Genomic DNA, 20533 nt, shown 5'->3' on the forward strand with positions numbered 1-20533 from the left:
TATTTTTATATGCTTGCTACAATTGTTATGACAACATTAGTATTCATCTTATTCATGTTGTTCATTATAATGTTCATCATCTACTTTGATTATATGCTTAGTATAGTTGGATTATCATCATGTTCATGCATAAGTTTGCATAGCAATCACTCTAAGGTACCATGGGTGGATGGTCAACATTGTGTAAACGTGCTGCTCATACATTATTTACCTGTAAATACACCCTATATTCTAGGTCATGTGCCAGATCACGGATGTGACACTCCTGTTGAGTCCTTTGTAGTCCACTCCCCAATGTAGGTAGCACATAGGATCTAATTATGAAGGAAGATAAGCTATGTTCTTACTCTTCCCTAGTAATATCCCTTATGTGTAGATATGAAGATGATCTTAGCCATGATACTAGGTGTAATTGCACTAATCAATGTATGCTTTGACTTCTAATTAAGGATGACTTAGGAATTATTCCTCTAATTTTCTACCTGACCATCCTAATGCCATAGAAAGGAGTACTCTGAGTGATTTATCATTATCATTGATCAATACTTAATATATATATCTTATCCTATGACTTACCCCTATTATGAGTAGAATATTGGTTATGGTTTACTTCTCCATCAATAGTATAAGTTATCATTACTTTTCCATGCTAGACCTTCCCTATGGTAAAAATATAAATAACAATACCTTGAATACTCTCGGGTGAAGTGCTACAATGGTATATTGTCTATGTGCTTGTAGATCCTTTTTCATTCATATCTATATATTCTTTCTAGTTACATAAGATGATAAAGAACTACTTAGTATCATTCTAGTAGTGATGCTAGGCAGCACCAACAAGCATCTCTGGCACCATCACTAGGGATGACAACCTAGTAAAGTAATGTTAGGAGATGGTGGTAATTAATAGGTGGCTATTAAAACAAGTGACAAGTTAATAAATACCAACAGCAAGCTTTTTATAAATGTCCTCATTAATCTTAGCTTGTTCTAAGATCAAATTTGTCAAGGATGGTTGTTTGGAATTGAAAGAATTATAGTAATTACCTAGGTACTTACCTTGGTAATTTGACCATTGTTGTTGCCCCCATCCTTGTCTTTGTTGTTGTGGACCAGAATTGTTGATGACAATGTTCACATCCTCTTGATACTCGGGGAAATCAATCCCCAAATATTCTCCACATGTGTTTTGGGCATTATAAGCATCTTGAATAGCTTGATGATCTTTCTTGTAGCTGGCTCACTGTTCAAGCCAATTCAACAATACATCCATCTTGGTTGAAAGTGCACACACCTCTTCTGGTACTTCTTTGCTCTTATTGCATGTTTGAATACTTCCTTGAGACCAGTCTTGATTAGAGGCTATCTTTAACATAAGAGTTTCAACTTTTCCAAGAGTGAGTGACATGAATGCTCCTCGAGCAGTTGCATCAAGTTGTTCATGAGCTTTTTGGGTTAATCCATGGTAAAAGCCTTGCATGAGCAACCAATCTTCCATCCCATGATGAGGACTATTGACAGTCATTAACATCAATCATAAACCATCAACATATCCTTCATATGTACTTAATTCCATCACCAAACATATGTCTAGGGGTTTAAACTAATAAATTCAAAAGGTTTTGGTGAATCTGTGTTTGTAGGAGGATTTAATCAGAAAATTGTCAATGTGGACCCAATTGTCAGATTAAATCACAATTATCCATGGCAAAAACAACTCCAAAAGACTCTAGAAGACACCAGAAGGCAAAACCACCAAAGTAGAGGGTAGGTGGCTGCCAGGTGGGGTCGGCCAGCGTATCGACCCCACCTATTAGCCCCTCTTTCGAATGTCGGTTCTCCACCGCCTTAGGGTTTGCATCTATGCTGTTCTTTCAAGTTGGTTTGATCTGAGGATCTAGAATTGATGCTACCCCCTATATATATCAGCCCCTACCCCCCTCCCTGAGGCAATCCTAAAACCCTAATTCATACCTCTCATTCAGATCAACACACACCAGGAGGATTAGGTCTAGAACTCTCCAATGTAGTAGATTAGTAGCTCGGGAGTGAGGGTCGAGTTGGGTTCATGCTCAAGTTCTAGATCTAGTCTTGGAGGCTCAGCAAAGCCTTGTATCTTCACTTCTACATCATGTAAGACTTGTTATCAATTTATCATATTCCTATCTACATGGCTATGCTTACTTGAGGTTATCTTCACTTTTGTGTGCGGGTTCATAGATCACTTAGCCTAGTAGTTTATCGATTGGGCTAAGTAGCCAAGCCTCGTGTAAGCATGGTGCTTATATGATGCTTTGCCTATGAGTACACCCTATTCTCTGGTTGTGTGGTAGCAGCAGGAGGTGGGGCATCTATCCTTTGTAGTCCACACTGAATTGAGTAGGTTCTTAAATTGTAGGACCATAGTTGTGCTAGTAGAGTTATCCTTTGCGGTGCTCTACCATATAAGCGGCATCTTGAAGTGCACAAGAGTAGAGTGAGTCTTAACAATAGTCGGGTATATATATATATATATACTTTGATCCTATAATAAGAATATCATAGGAATCTACCTCACCCTTTGTTCTCCTGAGTTAACTAGTTTACATTATCTTAATGATCTATCCCCTTAGTGTCATTATGCTTAATTCCTATCATTGTCTTTACCCCTTGCTCTAGCTATGATGGTATGTTGACTGATAGATACTCCTTTGATATTCAATAATCTTTACTCCATTGTTTTCCTGTGGTAAAATATAAATAACGATACCTAGAATACTCCTGGTAAAATGCTACAATGGTATTTTGTGCGCTTGCAGAATCCTTCATATTCTATTTGCATTAATAAATACCAATAAGGACAATCTGAAATATATTCCTGGAAACGTTCCCATGCCTCTGAAATGGTTTCTCCTTTCTGCTGTTGGAAGTTGGAAACTTTTCCTCGTAAGGCATTAGTCTTGCCTATAGGGAAAAACTTTGCTAGAAAGGCATCAAACATCTTGCCCATGTGTTGATATTATCTTTGTTGTTGTACAACCACTGCTTCACCCTTCCCACTAATGAGAATGGAAATAGGCTGAGTAGTATGATATCTTGAGCAATGTCCTTGATGACTATTGTGCTGCTAATCTCTAGAAAATTTTGAAGATGAGCACTTGCATCGTCATGTGCCTTTTCACTGAATGGAGTAGCTTGCACCATGTTTATGAGGCTTGGCTTGAGCTCAAACTCAAGGTTATTGGTTTTGAGTGTTGGTCCAATGCGGATGTTCTCAGTGCTTGGAATAGAGAATTCACGCAGAGTCTTTTCAGCCATAGCTTTAGAAACTAGTGTTGAGCTGCCTCTTGATTGGTTTGATTGTGATTGATGGAATTTGTTGATGAATCAGAACCAATCCTGCAATACCCTATATAAGATATGAACAAAGACAAACAAGGGTAAGTTTGCTAAAGCAGAGGTGCATAGTTATGATTTCATCAATAAGTATTTATTTTGATCAATTCTCTTTTAGCCTTGTGCCCCTCCCCGACAACGGCGCCAAAAATGCTTGTTGACATTTCGTAACATCACTTTCTACTAGGTTGTCATCCCTAGCAATGATGCTAGAAATGTTTGTTGGTAAATTGAGAACACTTGTAAATTTAGAAAGATTATATATGTTGAAGTAATCCCCAAGCGCACAGATAATATACCATTGTAGCATTTCACCTGGTAGTATACCAGTTATCGTTATTTATATTTTTCCATAGGGTGGGAGTGGTGGCTAGAGATATTGACAAACATGAATACTTATGATGGAACCATTAACTAAACATATGCTCTAATAGGGGTAAGTTAAATGATAAATAAATGATAAGTGTAAGGCATTGATAATAAATATCCAGAGATAGAAATAGATACTCATAAATGTAGTAAGGCTAGGTAGGATATTAGTTAAGAGAAAAGATTCCTAAGTCATTTCTTATTTACTAAGTCTTCCATACACCCTAGTATATATACTTTCATCTATAGCATAACTAACTCTGTATCTAAGCATAAGGAACATTACTAAGGAAGATCAAGAACAGAGCTTGATTCCCTTCGCAACCAGGTCCAACTTGTCCTACAAACGGGGAGTGGACTACAAAGGACTCAATGATAGTGTCACACTCATGATCTACCACATGGCCCAGAATGTAGGGTGCATCCGCACGTAAACAGCATATAAGCACCACACTTACATAATGTCAACCACTTAGCTCACTCGAGTACTGAGCTAAGCGCTTTGCGATCTTATACATAAATTCATTATCAATCATGACTATACCAAGCATACTACTAGAGAAAACTAGGAACATAATAAATAGAAACATAGTATTGAAATAGCACAAAGTCACAAAATATAGAGGATACAATGGTTTTACCAGCCTCCAGACGACGAATCCAGAATCCTGAGCAATAGCCCAACTCTACTTGAATCTTGCTAGCTAGCCTATACTAGAACTTGAAGAATTGGACATCTATTCTATTCTCTAGAAACCCTAACTTTTGATCTAATGATTCTTCTATCTTGATGATCAGGGTTATGCCAGGGGGTGGCAGGGGCTGGTATATATAGGGAGGAGCATCAATCCTGAGCCCTCAAATCAAACCAACTTGAAAAAACGGCGTAGATGCAAACCCTAAGGTGGTGGAGAACCGACATCGCAACAGGAGGCTGATAGGGGGCCCACATGGCTAGCTGGCCCCACCTAGCGGCCACCTCCTCTCTGCTTTGGTGGTTCACCCTCTAGTATCCTCTAGAACCTTCTGGAGTTGTTTTTGTCATGGATAATTGTGTTTAATTCTGATGATTAGGTTCACCTTTATAGATTTCTGAATAAACCCTGCTAAAAATATAGATTCACCAAAACTTATGGAATTTATCAATTTAAACCCCTAGACCTATGTTGGTGGTCATTTTCATGCATTATATTAATGGTTGATAACTACCGTCAATAGTGCTTCAAGTGTGGTAGCAAGGATCATCTTGTTGCTCAATGTCCCTACAATAGTGAAAATGATGATGATGACAAGAAGAGCAAGAAGAAGGACAAGAAGGAAAAGAAAGAAAAGGAGGACAAGATGACCTTCAAGAAGAAGAAGAAAGGTGGTTCATATGTGGTCACTTGGGATAGTGATGCTTCCTCAAGTGATGATGATGATAGTGATGATGACAAGACCACCAAGAAGAAGGCTCTTGCAAGCATAGCTATCAATGAGAAGCCTTCTCTCTTTGACACTCCATCGACATGTTTCATGGCTAAGGCCACTAAGGTACAATATGATGATGAGTGTGATCAAAACAATAATGAAAATGAAAGTGAAAGTGATGATGATGATGAACCAACTAAAGATGAACTATTTGACATGTTAGAAGATGTTAAAGCTCATTTTGACATTAATAGAAGGGAATGCAAAGACTTAAAAAAGGAGCTTAAAGCTCTTAAGCAAGCCTTTGATGAGCTCAATGCATCTCATGAGAGGCTAGAGGAAGCCCATGAGAAGCTTGGTGATGAGAACATGACACCTTCGGAAATCACTATGCAAATGTAGGAATGAGCACACCTTATAATCAATGGTCATATATGAAGGTGTCATGTTTTGATCATCTGGCAAGGGTCATAAGAAACTTGAAAAGGCTCATTCCACTCTTCTTGAGCAAAATGAGAAGGAGCATGTTGTAACATGTAACATAGGCTTAACTTATGATATCATTGATGAATCTTTCTATAAGCCTATTGTTGTTGCTTCTACTAACCCTTCTTGTAGCACTTCCACTTCTACCTCATCTAGTAGTGATAGTTTCACTTGTGATGCCTCACTAATGATTGAGAATGAAACCCTAAAGGAGGTAAATGAGCTCACTCGTGCCTTAGACAATGCCTATGGTGGTGAGGCCTACTTGCTAAAGTGCTTGGATAGCCAAATGTTTTCTCTCAACAAAGAGGGATTGGGCTATACCCCCAAGAAAGGCAAGGTGGCCTTTGCAACTCACAAAACTAGTTTTGTGAAGGCCAATGGTCGATTTTGCAATAGATACAAGCAAGTTGGGCATGTAGAGCAATATTGCAAGAACAAGAACAAAGATGCTAATGTATCCTCAATTAAGTTTGATTCTTGTTATTTGCTTACCAAGGGTGTTAATAGGGTGCATGCTAAGTTTGTTGGTACACCAATTGTGGGCTCAAAGAAGAAAGCCATTTGGGTGCCAAAGAGCTTAGTCACTAACCTACAAGGACCCAAGCAAGTTTTGGTACCTAAAAAGAATTGATCTTCTCTTGTAGGTCAATTACAAAGCCGGAGGAAGGCATTGGGTTCTTCATAGTGGGTGCACTCAACACATGACCAGTGTTCAACTCAATCAACACCAATGACAATGATGGTTATGATAGTATTACATTTGGTGATAATGGCAAAGGCAAAGTAGTCAAGGGGCTTGGTAAGATTGCAATATCCAATGACATGAGCATTTCCAATGTGTTGCTAGTTGAGAGCTTGAACTTCAATTTGCTATCCATGGCTCAATTGTGTGATCTTGGATTTAAGTGCATATTTGGAGTAGATGATGTATAGATCATAAGTGTAGATGGCTCTAATTTGATCTTCAAAGGCTTTAGATATGAGAATCTATAATTGGTTGATTTCAATGCTAGTGAGACTCAATTGTCAACATGCTTGTTTACTAAGTCTAGCATGGGTTGGTTATAGCATAGAAGGCTTGGTCATGTGGGAATGAAACAATTGAATAGACTGATTAAGCTTGATCTAGTTAGAGGCTTGAAAGATGTGGTATTTGAGAAGGATAAACTTTGTAGCTCTTGTCAAGCCAGAAAACAAGTTGGAAACACCCATCCTAAGAAGAGTATGATGAGGACTTGCAAGGCATTTGAGTTGTTGCACATAGATTTGTTTGGGCCAACACAATATACAAGCATCGGTGGTAACAAGTATGGCTTTGTGATAATGGATGACTTTACTAGATACACATGGGTATTCATTCTAGTGGACAAAAGTGATGTGTTCGCAACTTTCAAGTCATTTGTCAAGGGCATTCATAATGAGTTTGAAACAATCATCAAGAGAGTTAGAAGTGATAATGGTAGTGAATTCAAGAACACTAGAATGGATGAGTTATATGATGATTTTGGAATTAGACATAAATTCTCGGCCAAGTACACTCCACAATCAAATGGCCTTGTTCAGAGGAAGAATACAACACTTATTAACATGGCAAGGTCTGTGCTTAGTGAGTACAATGTGAGTCAATCCTTTTGGGCTGAAGCAATCAACACGGCTTGCTATTGTAGCAACCGCCTCTATTGTCACCCATTGAAAGAGAAGACACCTTATGAGCTCTTGAATGGTAGAAAGCCCAACATTGCATATTTTTTGGTCTTTGGTTGCAAATGCTACATATTGAAGAAAGGCACTAGATTGAGCAAGTTTGATAAGAAATGTGATGAATGTTTCTTGCTTGGATACTCAACAACTAACAAAAGCTTATAGAGTTTGGAATTTGGCTAGTGGTACTCTTAAGGAGGTACATGATGTTGAATTTGATGAAACCAAGGGTTCCTAAGAAGAAAATGAAAACCTTGATGATGTTAGAGGCATTCAACTTTCAAATACTATGAAGAACATGAATGTTGGTGAATTGAGGCCTAGACAAGTGATAGATGAAGAAGACAACATTTAAGTGCTTTCAAATTCAAACGAAGAAGTTGATACAAATCAAGCTAGTTCATCATCTCAACTGCAAGATCAAGTGGCTAGTACATCATCTCAACCACATGCAAGCAATCAAGTTCCAATTCTCCAACCAACCAATATTGCAAGAGGTCATCCATTGGACACTATAATTGGAGATATTTCTAGAGGTGTACAAACAAGATCAAGATTGGCTTCATTTTATGAGCATTTCTCATTTGTATCATCCATAGAACCAAAGAAGATAGAAGAAGCATTGAAGGATCTTGATTGGGTTAATGCTATGTATGAAGAATTGAATAACTTCACAAGAGATCAAGTATGGGAGTTAGTTGAGAGACCAAAGGGACACAGTGTGATTGGAAATAAATGGGTCTTTCACAACAAGCAAGATCAAGATGGGATAGTTGTAAGGACAAAGCAAGATTGGTAGCACAAGGTTACCTCAGGTAGAGCGTCTTGACTTTGGAGAAACATATGCCCCGGTTGCAAAATTGGAAGCAGTTAGGATCTTCTTGGCCTATGCTTGTGCCCACAACATCAAGCTCTATCAAATGGATGTCAAGAGTGAATTTCTCAATGGCTACATCAATAAATAAGTATATGTTGAGCAACTGCCTAGTTTTGAAGATCACAAGAAGCCCAACCATGTGTACAAGTTGAAGAAGGCATTATATGGTTTGAAGCAAGCACCTAGAGCATGGTATGAGAGGTTGAGGGATTTCCTACTCTCTAAAGGGTTCATTATGGGAAATGTCGACACCACTCTTTTCACCAAGAAGATTGCCAAGGACTTGTTTGTATTGCAAATCTATGTGGATGACATCATATTTGGATGACCAATCAAGACTTTTGTGAAGAGTTTGGGAAAATGATGGCTAATGAGTTTGAGATGTCCATGATCAAAGAGTTGAGTTACTTCCTTGGTCTTCAAATCAAACAAATGAAGAATGGAACATTTATGAGTCAAGGCAAGTACATCAAAGACATGCTCAAGAAGTTTGGCATAAATGAAGCAAAGCCAATTAGTACACCAATGGGAACAAATGCCAATTTGGGTAGTGATGCAAGTGGCAATATGGTGGATCAAAAGTTGTATCCGTCTATGATTAGAAGCCTACTCTATGTGACTGCATCAAAACCGGATGTCATGTTTAGTGTATGCATGTGTAGCACCCGGTTTTAAGAACAAAACTAGATACGCACCATATGTGAGCCCATGAAGTCAAATCTCACATATAGCTACAAATAAGGGTAATATCAAAAGACAATGCTCAATATATAACATACTTAGTATAAAGGATATAACCTCAGACAACAAACAGCAGAAAGGCAACTCCGATCTTTGGATGAAGACTCCAATCCATAGGGACAACTGACTGGTTGATCACAAGCATAACTCCTCCAGACTAGCAATCTGGTATCCATCTGGGATTTTTCCAAAGATTTAAAAAGTAAAGCAAGCATAAGTACATGTCGTACTCAACAAATATAACATGGGGTTCATGAGGCTCAAAAGGTTGACACTAGTTTACTATGATTAGCTTTTAATGGGTCATCTTTAAGCAATTGGGTAGAAACAAGTTTATTCACAAGCCCATATAAACACATGATTAGGTAAACATGAATAATGAATAGAATAAACTATAATCATTAGTGGGCATCTTTATCATTGGTATCATCCATGTTCTTCATCTATTCCATAAGGGTCTAAGGCCACTCATGACCGTGAGCACGACTGATATACCAGTTTTACACTCTGTAGAGGTTGTACACTTTCACTGTGAGTTGTGATTTACCCTTTTGCCCAAGGTGGCCAACCTCTTGACCCACTACCAAGGAAGGTCGACAGGGTTCACTATAAAGCCTTTCAAAGGTTCATCTAAAAAGTTAGGGCCGCTAAGGTTTCCCCATCAATAAGCATGAAGCCCCCTCCAAGGAGTGACTAACAAAATACCAAGAAACCAAAGTGCACCCTCTTGGCAGGCCGATATCATACCTGTCGGAGCCCCTCTTATGCCATAAAGGTAACCACTAATAAGCTAGAAAAGGTCCTCATGCTGAGCTAAAGCCAGAGCCATGTAGCCCTCACAGCTGTACTATAAGTCTTGGATGTTTGCTTATAGATAAGTCCTTATGGAGAGGAATCTAGAGCACCATAAAATAGTCCAATGCTCTAGCCCCCTTGTTCCATGTTGCTAAAAAGCATCTTTTAGTGTTTATTGCATATTCCATTAGTCAAGTTACAAAATCATGGCTTTAGTTGAGCACTAGCATCATACTACCCAATGCAATACCCCATAGGTGACAACGTATGAGGTAACAAAGTACTAGGAAATCCTTAGTGCTAGTCCAGGTAGATACATGCAGCATGAATTAAATGATTAAAAGTGTATAAGACAACAAGGAAGATCCCATGCTATACTTGCCTTAAACTCAAATCCTTCTTCTACTGAATTGTAACCTCCAAAGGACTTCTTTTGGATCACCAACTTCTTTTATATCACCAACGCAAAGCTCACCGACTGGACATGATCATAAAGCACCACACAAGCATCCATGCAATCATACACGAAGCAAACAATAGATCTAAATTAGAACAATACACCAAATATAAAATCAAGATGAAAAGTTTGTAAAATGAATCTATGTCTCACTACGAACACACAGACACGAAAAACACTCTAATCGGAGCTATAACAAAAAAGTTATGAATTAAACAATATTTCCTTTAATAAAATAATAGATTAAATCTAACCTCGAATTTCAAAAGTTGAAAATATATTTAATAGTAGAATGAACATGTAGATTACTCAATTACGAATCTGATGCAACTTGAATGGATCAAAACGGAGTTAAAATGAAGATTTTATGGCCTAAATAAGACTAGTGACAAAACTGTAAATACTTGAAAGCGTATTTTGGATCTAACTGAAGAAACTACGTTTTTAAAAGAAGAAAATGTATTCTGAATCTAATAGAGGGATTTTACGCTTTATGAAAGAGAAAACGTACTCTAAATCTACTAGAAAGAAACTACGCTTTTGGAATAGGAAAACGTATTCTAGAAGTGCACCATGGACTGAGGGTTATATTACGCGAAACTATAGGGGCTCTTTTGCAAATAAACCCGAGAAAGGGGTACAGGTGATCTTGGACCGTTGGATTGAATCTCGATGGTCCATATTAGAAAGGAGGGGGAGAGAGAGTCACCGACCGGAGAAGAAAACCGGTGCGGTGGAGCTCCATTACCGGCGGCGAGAAGCTCCCCGGAGCACTTGGTTTGGGCCCTAGAGGCCACGGTTTGACGAGCCGAGAGCACAGGGAATAAGAGGAGAACACGGCGAACTCACCTAGGGCCTTCTTGCTATTGACAGTGGGTCTACAGCGTCGGGCAACACGGCGATGATGGCGCCGGCGAGAGAACGAGGAGAAAAATCTAATTTACTACACGAGGGATTTCCCAAACTAGGGGCTTACCTTATGATAGTTTTGGTGTGCTTTACCTAACGGGTTGGTACATATTTATAGGGAGAAAAACTCTCCACATCTACATCAACTAGCAATATGGTACTAATTGATATTGCACTCTCCGCATTTACTAATGGACGTAAATAATCATTAAAGCCCATTAGTAAATAAATGCATGGGCCTTTGAGATTTATTAGGATTATTGCACATGGGCTTTGAGAGTTGGTTGGAAAATGAGATATATTATTTATTTTCGGAATTAATTAATTTCAAGAATAAAATAATTCTAGAAAAGTCTAGAATTGATATTTAAGCCACGAAAAATACTCCGAGACCTCCAAAAATTTGGGGTTAATTCCTATAGACACTTTGGAACATGATGAACCCAAATAAAGTATTTGGAACTCATGAATAAACTGTTGGAAACTTGGAACATAAAGATTAAGGTGAAGGATGTAGGAATTAAATTCTAGAAAGAAGCTAGAAAATTCCTAGAGATAGATATTCGTCTCCTAAACGTATTTTAAAAAACACACATTTTGCTCATAGAAACACAAGGTGCGACCAACGTGAATGTAACAAACACGTTTCTACCTTAAGATAAATTTTAATCCCATGAAAATTTATTATTTTGTCATGTTTTCATGAGCATAAAAATATAAAATTGAATCATTTTAGCTCTATTTCAAGAGAAACAAATTTTAGGGTTTTACAATTCTACCCCCACTTAAGAAGAATCTCGTCCTCGAGATTCGGAAGATGGTGATAAAAGAGATATAGATTCTCCACATTTGGATTATTCTCTACTTTGCATACCTATTAACCATACTCCAAGTAACTTGTCAAACTGATTCTAAGATTCTGAAAGGTACTCCAAACAATACTCAGGTAACTCCAATCACTAGGCCACCTTTCTTTTTTAGTCCATAATATCAATTATTTTTCTTAAAATATTCACCTTCCAACGGAGCTTCCTTACTTTCTTGGTCTAAAGTAGATTCTATTGCCAATTTTAAAACTTTAATGACTTCAGATGCTCAAATCAAGTTGCTCAACTCTCAAATGACTATTCTTAGTCCATGGTGTCGTTTGAATCTTCTTAGCATAATCTCTTGCTAAAGACATCGACAACGACTTTTGCTTCTCCAAGTGATATCACTTTTTCAAGTCATAATCTTGATCAATACCAAACCAATGATGACTTCATATGCTCAAAACCAACTTTGTGAAGACGTTCCTTAGATTCTTATGATCCTCATAGATGTCACTTATCATGCCCAAGTAGATAGTATCTCCATGCTCCACAATGGATAACTCCAGATCATACGTTAGATGTTCCATCTCATGTTTTCTTGCTTAAACCTCTATTTTTTTCTTCTTACATAAGGGCACATCCCACACCTTGATAAGGTGCATCATAGTAGATATAAAAAACTCTTGTCCTGATCTAGCAAAGCAAATACATAGGTTTTACCTCAACCTCTTTTTTTTACTCCTTCAAGTACTTAGCTAAGGTCTTTTGATCTGAACTTAAAACCTTCTCTAGTAACACTATCAACATCTTGATGGTCTTGGATAAACCTCCCTTGAACCTCTAACCAAATCTCAATATTTAAAACTCTGAGTTTCTCTCACATCTATGAGTGGGTTTCAATCACATCACTAACTTTCTTGGCACCTTTCCCCCTATTAACATATCCATGTAGAGAACTCACTTGTCAGGCTTGATATCACATTAATGTTTTTTGAGCCCACATATAACCAACTATAGATGTCCCATATCTCCTTCCAAAGGTTTCGATCCTGGGACCTGTGGGTTATGGGCCCACCGCACTTCTGCTGCGCAAACTAGAATGTATGATACTTCATCTTGCAAATTCTTCAACCTGGCTACCCCACTTAAGAAAATATCAGCTAGGGAACACAAAAAGGGTATCTTGCACCTTCTTCTAGAAGAGCTAATTAGTATCAAGACGTTCTGACATCCCAGTGATACTCTTGTGTATGGGCAAGGACAAGAAATCTGAAATTCCTTGCGAGCAGAAAAACAGCAGTGCCATAAAATAGTTGTAAATCTCATTCCATTAATCCAATTAAGTTGTAGTTTATACCATTGGAAAGCTTATCAAATCTTCCACAACTTCCTTATAGAACACTTTTCCAAATTCTACAGTTTAGGTAGTCAAAAACAGTGCACAACAGAAACTGCTCCAGATTTTAGACAGTGCGGTTGCATCATCTTGTGATTTTCATAACTCCATAACCAAAATAGCTATCAAGGTGATTCTTATGGTCACAGAAAGATATCGAAGTCTACTATTGTAATGAATTTTCTCATGATTTTTTATCGTCCAAAATCAGAGATATAAGCCGAAGAGGGCAGGCTGCTCTAAAAGGCAGGATAGGGAAAACAAAACAAAACCATAACCCAACTATTTATTCCATTAATCCTTAGACCTTAGGCCTATAAACTAAATGAAATTGTGGGAACACCCAACAAGATCATTGCAATCATTACAAAGATCCAAAATAAGCATAAACATAATGACAATTCAACAAAGCAATAAAAGTGCACATCTCAATCATTGACTCGACTTGCGATACTATCATTTTTATTACATGAAGGACATAAACTCCTATTCCTTAACCAAGGTATGGCTACGAGGGCATCTAGGGTAGCATCTCTTGCATGACCATGAGGGTGACACATCCTCCACTTCATTGATCTTGGATAGTCCGTCATGACTCCTTCATTCATCATCCTCATCAAATGCTTCTTTTGGGTTGGGCATCACTAACACTTACTGGTGGCAACCCTGTAGTGATCTAACTCTGGCCACTTCCATGGTGTAATTGTTGATTCTTTCATGGGCAAAATTTAGCATAATGTCCTTCTTGTTGGCAACGATAACACATGATCTTAGCTGAATCTTTTGTGATGTCATACTCCACAGAATTGTTGCTTAGTGTGTTGTCAGCTAGCTGACTCTAAAGGTCCATCTTTGTTTGACTGGACCGCTTTCTAGCTCGCTTGATCTTTCGGGGTTGAAACCCCTTATAGGTGATTGTCCACCCATCTATGCATACCTCATGTGAAGCAGTTTTAGCTTGAGAAACCTCTAACTGTTTAAAATCTAAATTTATCTGACCAGGGATTAGAGCTAGATGTGACAATATAGTAGAACTCAAATGTTGGTCACTTCCAAATACTGGCTTGATATGAACCCGCTAGGGTGAATCCTGATCTTTCGATGAGAGAAGGTGGATAACTCAATTTGGGGATGGAGATGATGTTCACGGCCCGACTACAACCATCCAAGGATGCTACGCCTTAGCAACCGATACACCACCTCCAACAGCCGTCGTGATCTTGTGGAACACGATCAACCAAACCACTAGGGTAATTCCTGCAAGCAATTGAGGAACAAGCAAGAACAAGTAGAACAAGCAACTCAATTGCAAATATAGAGATGAAAAACCAATCTGAAATCACAAAGTTGGGGTTCTGAATCGAGTAGAACGGATGGTCTAGTCGACACACGCGTCTACAAGGAAGTAGCAATGGCTAAACTTTCAACAAAACAAAACCCAATCTGTTTGTGGTGGCTCTAATCCTTATTAATACCTAGGGAATGACCAGGGGGGTGTTGGGGTCGTTCTCCAACCCTAGGACGCGTCCCTAATGGACCCAACTTGATACATGGGCCGTCGCCCCAAAATAGGGTGACGCAGCACCAAAGGCAGAAAAGGTCCCGGCATTGAAACGACGACTACGGAAGCATCGGATAAGATATAGCCATGAGTCCAGATCCGTTGGAAAATAGACTTGATAAGCTTTCCAAAAAGTGCTAGAACGTCCCAATCGGAGTCCGTATGAAGTCGTGGTGACCGTCGCAATTTGGGACTATTTTGCAGTCCGAATTCAACTTCCAAAACGTGTTGGACTTGGACTCTTTCTTTCCTTGGGACCAAAGTGACGTGGTGGCCTAGTGGAGGACGTTAGGAATACATGGATTTGGTCCCCAATCAACTTCATTAACCTTCCATGTTTTTCATATGCAATCAAGCCTTCCCTTGATCCACGTAAGTAATTCTGAAAATGAGAATGAACACATTTTATGGTGGAGCACCCATTCATCAAATGCATCAATGATAAGCCTCATATAGAATGGTTGCACCTTTGGTATAGAAGTGGTTGGCATGGTCATATTTGAGCCAATGATGTCCTCATCATTCTCCCCTTCTTGACAGCAAACCATCCTCGGTTTGACCTTTGTTGGAGGATGTGTTGTAGGTAAAAGTGAACCGTGCTCCCCTTCTTGATATTTATCCTGTTGCATATGGGAAAAACTAGGAAAACTTTGCAAGACATCATTAGTGTTAGTGCAGCCCTCAATTTGATCATGGTATTGTGGCCCAAAAGGATATTTCAGATTCGAGCAAATATAAACTTTATGCACCAAATATTCTCCTTTGCTGTCATATTTGCCAATTGCATGAAGCGAACAATGATTAAAACTCGGCAAACTAGAATCAAATTTAAGTTTCTCTTTTAGACAATTTAGATTACACAGAATATCAAATTCAATATAACCCAAAGTATTTAAAGAGGACAGCAAATTCAGTTCATCTTGTGCACATGTAATAGGATAAAAAAGCTTATCTTCAGCACATTTGTATGGTTCCAAACCAAAAGTATCACACTTATTCGCTACTTGTGGCATAGGAGTAAAAGAATCATCAGCACACAACTCCTCTTTATCACAAGGAACAGCGAGTAATTCATTTTGTGACAAAGGAAAATCAGTAGTGGGTTCCACTATTTGTTGCTCTTCATTAGCATGCAGAGTGGACAAATTTTGGACATTATGGGTCACATCATTCTGGCAAGTATTCACAGATAATAGAATCTCTTTTTCAGCATTGAGAGCAAGACAAAACAATTGACCAATATGGCAATATGATTTGCTAATTAACAAGGTTCGAATTTCAGAATTGAGCCCTCTCATGAACCTACTCATAACATCTTTCATGCATTCATCCAATCCACTAAACATGATACAAATCTTAAAATCATGGTAGTATTGTTTCACAGTCTTACTACCCTGCTTCAAGTTGTCTAATTTTGCAAGCAAATAATCAGCATAATATGCTGGAATGAATACATCTCTAAAAATAAATTTGAAGTCTTCCCAAGATTCTAGAACTTTCTTGTGCCTACAAATGTGTTTCCATTCTAGCAAAGCAAATTCAGTCAAAACATTGGAGGCAATATAAATCTTTTGTTTCTCAGACAGGTCATGCTCATCAAATTCATTATCTACTTTTAGCTCCCAATCAATGTAAGCTTGAGGATCAAACTTACCATCATATAACGGCAAGTGTTGAATGACATCCTGAATATGAGGGACTAGTTTCAATAGCTCAAAAATCTCCATATCACCTGCCATGATTAGTAGAAAACAAGAAACACAAAAATAATATGTATCCTCCTATCAACTACTAGGATGTGTCGGTTGTAATTCTCTCAAACTCAACTTGTTAAAACAAGCCCTTACAAGTTCTTACCAAGCCAAACAGGAGGTGACGGCAACCAACAAGTCTGCAACCGTGGAGCGAAGTGTATCGGTGCCGCAGCAACAAAAACCTCTCAAGCTGTAGTCGAATATGTGGAGCTGTAGGTGGGCTAAAGAAAGGAAGTACTAGAACCACATTAGTTGCAAGCAAATTGAACAAACGCTCAACGACGTTATTATGCTGGTCCTAGGATAGTACGTGCTAGAGACGCGAGCCTAGACACAAACGAAGTCACTGAGCTACAGCAAAGAAGGATCACAAGGACAGGAATAACAACAAAAGAAAACCCTTCTCTTCTTCTTTCTCTTTCTTTTCTTTCTTTCTTTCTATCTTTCTTTTCTTTCTTTCTTTTCTTTCTTTCTTCTGTCTTTTTTTTCAACTAGCACAAAACTGAAATTTTGCAACAAGAATTAACAAGCTATTTACACAATTAAATGTTTTCTTGGGAAGGGTGATTCAGTAGCAAAGTCAAACAAGTGGCTGTTTTGCAAAACCAGCAGACGCGCAAATCTCCAGGGCAATTGCGAAGCGCTCAGAATGAATTTTGGAGCAAGCTCTAATCCGTTGGAAAGAGGACAAGTTAAGGTTTCCAGATTGTATTTAAACTCCCTATTTAGACTCCTGACAAAGGAAATATGGTGCTTTTCTTTTCAGGATAAAACAGGACTCCGAATCGAATTCTATCTTGATCTTGTTGGATTTCCTTTTTGTAGATGGAAATATGGACGTGGATGAAACCTCCAAGGACATGGCTAGAATAATGGTGGTAAACAAAACAAAGGAAGTTGGAAATCCACTCGGATTCGTAGAGAGAAACAAATAAACTCAAATCTGCGATGGTGACAGAAACATGACTAGAACTCGAAACTCTAAACGACTAGACGCTAAGACCAGCAACTTGACATGACGATGCAACCGTTAATTCAATAAGCCCTAACTAAGCAGTAATAGTATTAAGCTCAAAGGGTTTTGGGGATTATGAAGAACTAATCTACTAATTTTGTTTTGGCTTTTTCTGGACTAAAGGAGATTAAAAACAGCAAAGAACTGGAAGTTTCTCACCGATCAACCTTGCTCTGATTACCAACTGATATGAACCTGCTAGGGTGAATCCTGATCTTTCGATGAGAGAAGGTGGATAACTCAATTTGGGGATGGAGATGACGTTCACGGCCCGACTACAACCATCCAAGGATGCTGCGCCTTAGCAACCGATACACCACCTCCAACAGCCGTCGCGATCTTGTGGAACACGATCAACCAAACCACTAGGGTAATTCCTGCAAGCAATCGAGGAACAAGCAAGAACAAGTAGAACAAGCAACTCAATTGCAAATATGGAGATGAAAAACCAATCTGAAATCACAAAGTTGGGGTTCTAAATCGAGTAGAACGGATGGTCTAGTCGACACACGCGTCTACAAGGAAGTAGCAATGGCTAAACTTTCAACAAAACAAAACCCAATCTGTTTGTGGTGGCTCTAATCCTTATTAATACCTAGGGAACGACCAGGGGGGTGTTGGGGTCGTTCTCCAACCCTAGGACGCATCCCTAATGGACCCAACTTGATACATGGGCCGTCGCCCCAAAATAGGGTGACGCAGCACCAAAGGCAGAAAAGGTCCCAGCGTTGAAACGACGACTACGGAAGCATCGGATAAGATATAGCCATGAGTCCAGATCCGTTGGAAAATAGACTTGATAAGCTTTCCAAAAAGTGCTAGAACGTCCCAATCGGAGTCCGTATGAAGTCGTGGTGACCGTCGCAATTTGGGACTATTTTGCAGTCCGAATTCAACTTCCAAAACGTGTTGGACTTGGACTCTTTCTTTCCTTGGGACCAAAGTGACGTGGTGGCCTAGTGGAGGACGTTAGGAATACATGGATTTGGTCCCCAATCAACTTCATTAACCTTCCATGTTTTCCATATGCAATCAAACCTTCCCTTGATCCATGTAAGTAATTCTGAAAATGAGAATGAACACACATCATGGTGCAGCATCAATTCATCAAATGCATCATTGATAAGCCTCATATAGAATGGTTGCACCTTTGGTATAGAAGTGGTTGGCATGGTCATATTTGAGGCAATGATGTCCTCATCATTCTCCTCTTCTTGGAATTTGGAAATCCACACGGATTCGTAGAGAGAAACAAATAAACTCAAATCTGCGATGGTGACAGAAACGTGACTAGAACACGAAACTCTAAACGACTAGACACTAAGACCAGCAACTTGACACGACGATGCAACCGTTAATTCAATAAGCCCTAACTAAGCAGTAATAGTATTAGGCTCAAAGGGTTTTTGGGATTATGGAGAACTAATCTACTAATTTTGTTTTGGCTTTTTCTGGACTATAGGAGATTAAAAAAACAGCAAAGAACTGGAAGTCTCTCACCAATCAACCTTGCTCTGATTACCAATTGATATGAACCCGCTAGGGTGAATCCTGATCTTTCGATGAGAGAAGGTGGATAACTCAATTTGGGGATGGAGATGACATTCACGGCCCGACTACAACCATCCAAGGATGCTGCGCCTTAGCAACCGATACACCACCTCCAACAGCCGTCGCGATCTTGTGGAACACGATCAACCAAACCACTAGGGTAATTCCTGCAAGCAATCGAGGAACAAGCAAGAACAAGTAGAATAAGCAACTCAATTGCAAATATGGAGATGAAAAACCAATCTGAAATCACAAAGTTGGGGTTCTGAATCGAGTAGAACGGATGGTCTAGTCGACACACGCTTCTACAAGGAAGTAGCAATGGCTAAACTTTCAACAAAACAAAACCCAATCTGTTTGTGGTGGCTCTAATCCTTATTAATACCTAGGGAACGACCAGGGGGGTGTTGGGGTCGTTCTCCAACCCTAGGACGCGTCCCTAATGGACCCAACTTGATACATGGGCCGTCGCCCCAAAATAGGGTGACGCAGCACCAAAGGCAGAAAAGGTCCCGGCATTGAAACGACGACTACGGAAGCATCGGATAAGATATAGCCATGAGTCCAGATCCGTTGGAAAATAGACTTGATAAGCTTTCCAAAAAGTGCTAGAACGTCCCAATCGGAGTCCGTATGAAGTCGTGGTGACCGTCGCAATTTGGGACTATTTTGCAGTCCGAATTCAACTTCCAAAACGTGTTGGACTTGGACTCTTTCTTTCCTTGGGACCAAACTGACGTGGTGGCCTAGTGGAGGACGTTAGGAATACATGGATTTGGTCCCCAATCAACTTCATTAACCTTCCATGTTTTCCATATGCAATCAAGCCTTCCCTTGATCCACGTAAGTAATTCTGAAAATGAGAATGAACACATTTTATGGTGGAGCACCCATTCATCAAATGCATCAATGATAAGCCTCATATAGAATGGTTGCACCTTTGGTATAGAAGTGGTTGGCATGGTCATATTTGAGCCAATGATGTCCTCATCATGGCTGTAGTGAGTTTGCCTTCCTCTTCTTATCCATATTGGCCTCACAACTCGGGTTCACCTTGACTTCCTTCTTAGTTGGCTTGTTTCGAAGACAAGGAAAACCATAATGTTCACAACAATGACATTGATACTGACTTCCGAGCGTATTACTACCAGCACCTTCATTGGACTTCATTTTCTTCTAAGCTTCTGCCACTTGTCTCTTCATTGGTCCCTTTGGTTTGTTGGTTTGACCCTATGGCAAGCACTGTTGAGAACTCCCATGTTGAGTCATTCCTTCTAATACTTGTTGTTGCATAGCTAAAAGCTTCTCCTCGTCGAATGCA

General features: G+C 39.2%; 1 non-coding gene across 1 annotated transcript; it reads left to right on the top strand.

The window, feature by feature from the left end:
- Positions 1-2825: 2825 nt before the first annotated feature.
- LOC136511293 (small nucleolar RNA R71) lies at positions 2826-2932 on the top strand. Its single transcript, XR_010772676.1, has one exon. It is a non-coding gene; the product is annotated as a small nucleolar RNA R71 (small nucleolar RNA).
- Positions 2933-20533: the final 17601 nt, after the last annotated feature.

Source organism: Miscanthus floridulus, chromosome 1, assembly GCF_019320115.1.
Source record: "Miscanthus floridulus cultivar M001 chromosome 1, ASM1932011v1, whole genome shotgun sequence".
In the NCBI taxonomy this organism is placed as follows: domain Eukaryota; kingdom Viridiplantae; phylum Streptophyta; class Magnoliopsida; order Poales; family Poaceae; genus Miscanthus; species Miscanthus floridulus.